Genomic DNA, 6,551 nt, shown 5'->3' on the forward strand with positions numbered 1-6,551 from the left:
GTATATCATAGGCGTGGGATATAAAATACTATGATAAAACCACGCGCAGCCATATACACGCGAATTGGCTGCCACGCGCACTTTTTGAAAGTTATCAAACAAAATAGAAATAAAAAGAAAATAGACGCTCCCTGGTACACAAAATCACTGCACACCCTTAAAACTCTCCTTAGGAAACTAGAACGTAAATGGCATAACAATAAAACCACAGAACTAAAAAACAACTACCGCTGTACCCTACGCCGTTATAATAAAGAAATAAATCAAACAAAAAAACTCTACTATGCCAATATCATTGCCAAAGCCAATGGCAATCCAAATACACTATTCAATATAGTAAAAACCTTAACCTCTTCCCAAAATTTATTTATTTATTTATTTATTTATTTATTTTATATACCGACGTTCGATCGAGATATCACATCGGTTTCCAGATAACTCAAAGAATAGGGTAGTAACAGCCCTATTTTACATTATAACATTGTAATAAATATAATAAATTGTAACATTGTAATAAATATAACAATGAAAACTCTATAAATGTCGATACCAACTTCTGTAATAAAATCGCTAAACATTTTGAAACTAAAGTACTTAACATCTCTGCTGAATTCTCAAACCTTCCTTTTCCCACTCAAAAAAATGAAGTACCTAGTCAATCATGGTCAGAATTCACCCCTACCTCAGACACTTCTATTCTAGCCATTATAAACAAACAAAAACCCTCCAACTCCCCTTATAATCCATGCTCTGGAGCCTTTTTCAAAGCTCTCAAACTTGAAGCCTGCTCTTTTCTTACTCTTCTAGTTAATCAATCTCTAGAATCAGGTGAATTCCCCCACACTTTAAAAAAGACCTCTATACTACCAATCTTAAAAGCTAAAGCAAAAGATACATCCGATCTCAACAATTACAGACCTATAGCATCTCTTACTTCCCTGGCCAAACTAATAGAATCTGTAGTACTCCATCAGTTAACCGATTTTCTTACAGAGCACAATATTCTTCATATTAATCAACATGGATTTAGAAAAGGTCATTCCACAGAAACACTTCTTCTATCCTCTTTTGATACTTTTTTCCGTGCATTCGACTCATATACAGACTACATTATAGTTTTCTTAGATATATCAGCAGCATTCGATACCATTAATCATCAGATACTCATTTCAGGTCTTCAAAACATAGGCATCACAGGTACAGTTTTGAACTGGTTTACGTCCTTCCTCTCCAACCGACCTCAACAAGTCAATTATAGTCAGCACTGCTCTTCCCCATATATCATTAATTCCGGTGTTCCTCAGGGCTCATCTCTTTCTCCTATTCTGTTCAACATATATCTACTTCCTTTATGCTACATTTTATCCTCTCTTAATCTTCAGTTCAAAATTTATGCAGACAACATCCAATTTTTTGTCCCATATAAATCATCCTGGTCAGACACTCTATCTTTAGTTTCTCTATACTTATCTACAATCAACTCTTGGCTCTCCCACAATCGATTAAAACTGAATCCAGCAAAAACTGAGCTCGTATACTTAACTTCCATCTCTGATTCTTCATTAGGTCCACCATCACATCTTACAATCAATAATGTTACTATCCCCATAACACGCTCTGCTATAAGCCTAGGTGTAAACATTAATTCAGATCTTTCTCTAAAACAACACATATCCTCACTTACAAAAAAATCGTTTTTCAAACTACGTCTGTTAAAACATCTTCGTCCTCTACTATTTTACCGAGATTACAGAACCATTCTTCAATCTTTAATCTTCTCTGGCTTAGACTATTGTAATGCTCTCTTCCTAGGATTGTCAGACTCTTCACTATACCCCCTTCAATTGATCCAAAACTCTGCAGCCCGGATACTAACCAGAACATCTTTACGTCATCATATCACCCCTATTCTACAATCATTACATTGGTTACCCATAAAGTTCAGAATAAAATACAAAATTCTCTCCATTATCCATAGTTAAATTCATAACCATAATCATACTTCTACCTGGCTTTGTTCAATACTGTGCATATACAAACCGACGCGACACTTAAGATCACTTAACCAAAATCTACTAGATATCCCTTCTCCCAAACAAGCCAGATTAGACCTCACTAGAAAAAGAGCCTTTTCAATAGCCGGTCCAACACTTTGGAACACTTTACCAAACCATCTTTGCTCGATTTCCAACCCTGCACATTTCAAAAAATCTCTCAAAACATATCTTTTTCAACTTGCATTCCACACGTCTTCTAATTAAACTTAATCATCAATACCGAAATTCCCCTCTTAAACATAGTTACACCCATTACAATCCCATTTATACTACACATAACTACAACATACCTGCTCATTCACACGTTTCCAATTATCATACCCTTCTCCCATCTTCCCTTTATCTCATATAATTTTTACGCTCTATTTCTCCCACTTCCCCTTCCTCCTCCCGTTCCCTTTACCCCCCTTTTTCCCCTTTTCCCCCAAAACAATAAGCCCATGGTTCCAAACTTTTTATATTTTTAATAACCTTATATACTAGCATTCTGTCTAGTTATTATCAATTTTTATGTAAAGTTTAAAAATTCCATTTTATTTTGATTATTTTATTTTTGGTTTTAAATCTGTGAACCGTTTTTGATAAAATTTCTTTTTAAAAAAAACGGTATATAAATACTTTTTAAATAAATAAATAAATAAATCCTCCCTGACAGAGCCTTGCTGCATGGCCTCCAGCCTAGGACCATCACTACAATGACTGGATTAAAAGTAAATTGGGAGGGAATGTAAAACAGAGGGAAACACCCCCAGGAAGTTGCATGGCACCAGATTCCAGTCTCAGCTGTGACTGAGATGGGAAGTCCAAAGAAGCAGGCGGAAACTGCAGAACGTGCAGAGCAGAATTAGTGAGGAGGATTCTTGAGGAGGGTCAGTTCTGGTCCCTACATCATCCTACTGTTCCTATTTTTGCCAGTTAAGGGTTTTAAAAATAAAGAAAATTTACAATTATAAAAACTAGCTTCCTTCTGAGACTTCCTTAACTCCCTGTTTTGTTTTCCTTTAAAGGCAAAGCGAGCCCAGTCAGAAGAACTGGATGCTTCGACTTAATGTAGCGCCCCCAAGAGGCAACTGGTGTAATGACGACTCGCTCCACTTATGATGAATAAAGCTGGACTATGCGGGTGGTACTGGAGTCAAGGTTGCAATCCAAAGGGGTTTGACGTTGACATCTTCCTGACCAGGTAATTTTGAGTATTTGGGAAATCCCATCCAGCCAGTGATGCTCCCGGAGGTTGGGAAGGGAAGCAGGGAATAATAAATGGTTGGATTGCTTCCACTAGTGAATAATGAGATTTATTGTTTAAAATAAATGAGGTTAAACAGAAACAACAACAACAAAAAAACAAAAACAATTCACCACTAACAATTTTGTCAATATCGATTGTACAAGTTTCTAGGCATTGTACAAGTTGTACATGAAATCTGTAATTATTCACTCAATAACCCTACTTTACAGTTCACTGCAGTGTTTGCAAAAGCAATGAAATGTAAGATGAATCCAAGGATTTGATACTTGTATGTTTCCCTTTCCATTTACCTGCAGATGAGATCAGTGTTATCAAGGTTCACCTGATGAAAAGAAAGTACACCCTGCGAGAAACAGTAAGTAATTTGTGCTCTGTCCTTCTTTCTTTCTGCTTTCTCTGTTAATGCCTGCCCATTTCCTCTCTTTCTCTATGCTTTGTGTTTTTGTGTCCCAGTGAGTGCACCTCCTTATCTGTTACAGTCAGGAGCTTGGTCCTCTCCTTCCGGCGGCTTGGATGGCGTTGGCTAGCATTTAAAGCTGGTGCTGCTGAACTATTGAGGGTGACCTTTGCCTCCACTGCCTCTTGCTTCCTTTGGCGTTCAGTAACCTTGGAGCACGCTGTCCTCAGACGCCTTTCCTCTCCTGAAAAAAGAAAACTCTTCCCTATGCTTTAAATAAAATAACAAGAATGTAACTGTCTATACTATTCACAGTCTTCCGCAAGTGCTAATATCTTGCTCGGTGTATGTCTTCGCTGTCTAATTGAACTTACTCACCTTAGGTACAAAATTAAAAAATAATTGCAGCAAGCCCTATCTACTTAATGCAGAGGGATCAGCAATACTGGATCAGTGAAGATGGTGAAAGGAAACAAATCACAGTCTCTTATTCCTTCAAACCCAGCTCCAACATCATGGACACCGCCACAGGTCTCTCAGTACCAGAGCTGCAACACTGCTTACGTTAGGAATAAAGCCTTGAATTCAGAGCGCTGGGTAGCGATGTCTCAGTTTATGCAGTGACTCTGAGGAGAAATGTTACGGTGTCTGAGTTCCAAATGTCTTCACTTTACCTGGACTCAGTACACAGTCTGGTAACCTCTCACTCATTAACTTGATACTGATATTAAAAGTTAAATAAATAAATAAATAAATAAATAAATAAATAAAATATAGATCAGAAAACTAGTTAACCTCTTTCAGGTAGAAAATTTTCAGATTGATTCTCACTTCCAATTCTATAGCTTATAGATATCAGTCATATTTATATTCAGTTTTCATCTTGTGCCTGGCTATGCAGGATCTACAAATCTAGGTTCCCAGCAGTTCTTATACTTTTAACCGTCACTCTTCAATGCTTTAACCTTAAGTTTTCACTTTACCTTATTCCAAATTTTTTAAATCATTCTCTTCATGCTCTCACCAAACTCCTATCGGTGTCTCACAACAATCCCTCTGTGGCTGTAAACTCCTCCTGGCAAACAGAAGCCTCTCCAGCAGTAAGCCCAACACGACTCTGCATGTGAACCGAGTCCACAAGGGTCTCTCTTTTTGTCTTTCTAGAGGGATCAATACACCTCTGACATCATAGCAAAGAGTCCCAGATTTAAAACTGTTCATCCTCTTCAATGTTATCGCTGTCCAGCTTTCCCATAGCAAGGCAAAGATGCCAGCCACCTGTATTAAATTAACATTGCTTTTCAAAATAGCAGGGCTGCCCAGAAATCCTAGGGCCTGGCCACTTTACCTCCTTAATGGTAACCTTCCGCTGGCTTTCTCACCTCCAAAAGACCAGGAGGATAGCCCGGTGCTGATGGGAAAGGCAGCTGTCATTGATCACAGTGCTTTTTAAGGCAAAACCAGGACCAGATAAAGGTCAAATCTGGAGTGCTGTTTCAGGGACTTTTTCTGGACACCAAAACTTTCCAAAACCACCCCGGCACAGATTAGGGTACGTGTGCAGGGCAGCCCCAGTACCACTCCTGCCTGAAACAACTTCCCAGCTATTTTCCTCTGGTCCGAATCCTTCCCAGGAAATAAGATATTCCCGTCGTCTCCCATGTCTCCGCACATCAAGGGTGTCATCCACCTGGTAGGTTAGGTCTTCGTCCGCAGAGAGGGGTTACGGCTCAGGTGTCTTCTCCGAAAACTTGGATAAGACGAGCGGTTTCAGCAGGGAGATGTGGAAGGCATTGTGGATCTGTAGTGATGAGGGTAACTGCGAGCTGTACGCGACTGGACCCAGGCGACGTAGTATAGGAAATGGTCCTATATACTGAGGTGCAAAACGAACTGAAGGCAATTTGAGACGAATGAAACGGGTACTTAGCCATACCTTATCCCCGGGCTGAAGTTGTGGAGCTGCTCTGTGATGGGCACCATAAAACGTCTTCTTCCGGGCCGCGGGAAGAAGAGAGTATACCAGTGCCGCTGACTCCAGCTGTCCTGCCGCATCCCGCCCGGGCTATCAGCATTTTAAGCCCCGGCGGAGGACCTATTTCGCGTGGGTAGGGGGAGTAGCTGGGTCAGTGGGGGACCGGGAAGTGTGGCGACACACTGGTTGAGAATCACTGCCCTAAACCCTACCTATTTTTTTTTTTAGGTTTGTTGCAGAACTTACTTCAGGTCCACTGGCTGAAGCAAGTTGTGCGTGCTGGCTGGCTGACTGCTGGCGCGCGAATCTTCGGGCCAGCGATCCATGGCGCTGTCCTGGCCCACCCCTTTGAAGAGGCCTGGCAGTTGTGCGCATAAACCCTGGGAATTACACGTGCGGGCCTTTTAAAATCTACCCGTATCTGAACAGGAAGGCTGGATGCCTCTCTTGCACTGACACCACTCCTAAAGCAGGTAATCTTTTTTTTTTTTTCTCTCTCTTTTTTTTTTAATTTCTTTTTGTGGACCTGTCCACATTAACGTAGCATCAAAATCAATTTTCTTTACAATCATATAGAAAGGCAGAGCTGAAAAGAACCCGCTAGAGGCCACGGTAGTTCACCGTTTGACTCCAGGCAGAATCCACCATATGTAGACCATCGCAGTGATGTGGATTCCACCAACTCCATAGGTGCTGTAACTTGCTCTAGTGCTTAACTACCCTACCCTAATAATTTTAGAATATTTTTCTTAACACCCACTTAACCTCCACTGCTCTTCAAAGTGGGTTCACTTAGTCATTCTTTTTTTTTTTTATTTGGTCTGGTAGTTCCTCCTTTCTCCTGGGTCCTGAATCGGAAGCAGGGCTGGGATT

At 40.3% G+C, this 6,551-nt stretch overlaps 1 long non-coding RNA gene across 1 annotated transcript in view; it reads left to right on the forward strand.

Annotated features, from left to right (window-relative positions):
• LOC115091874 overlaps positions 1–6,134 on the forward strand; it is a 65,514-nt gene extending 59,380 nt beyond the window's left edge. Inside the window, exons 2-4 of the long non-coding RNA XR_003856834.1 lie at positions 3,065–3,240; positions 3,603–3,661; positions 5,907–6,134. This is a non-coding gene — a long non-coding RNA (uncharacterized LOC115091874). The remainder of the gene's footprint in view (positions 1–3,064; positions 3,241–3,602; positions 3,662–5,906) is intronic.
• Positions 6,135–6,551: the final 417 nt, after the last annotated feature.

This window comes from Rhinatrema bivittatum, chromosome 5 (genome assembly GCF_901001135.1).
Source record: "Rhinatrema bivittatum chromosome 5, aRhiBiv1.1, whole genome shotgun sequence".
Classification (NCBI taxonomy): Eukaryota; Metazoa; Chordata; class Amphibia; order Gymnophiona; family Rhinatrematidae; genus Rhinatrema; species Rhinatrema bivittatum.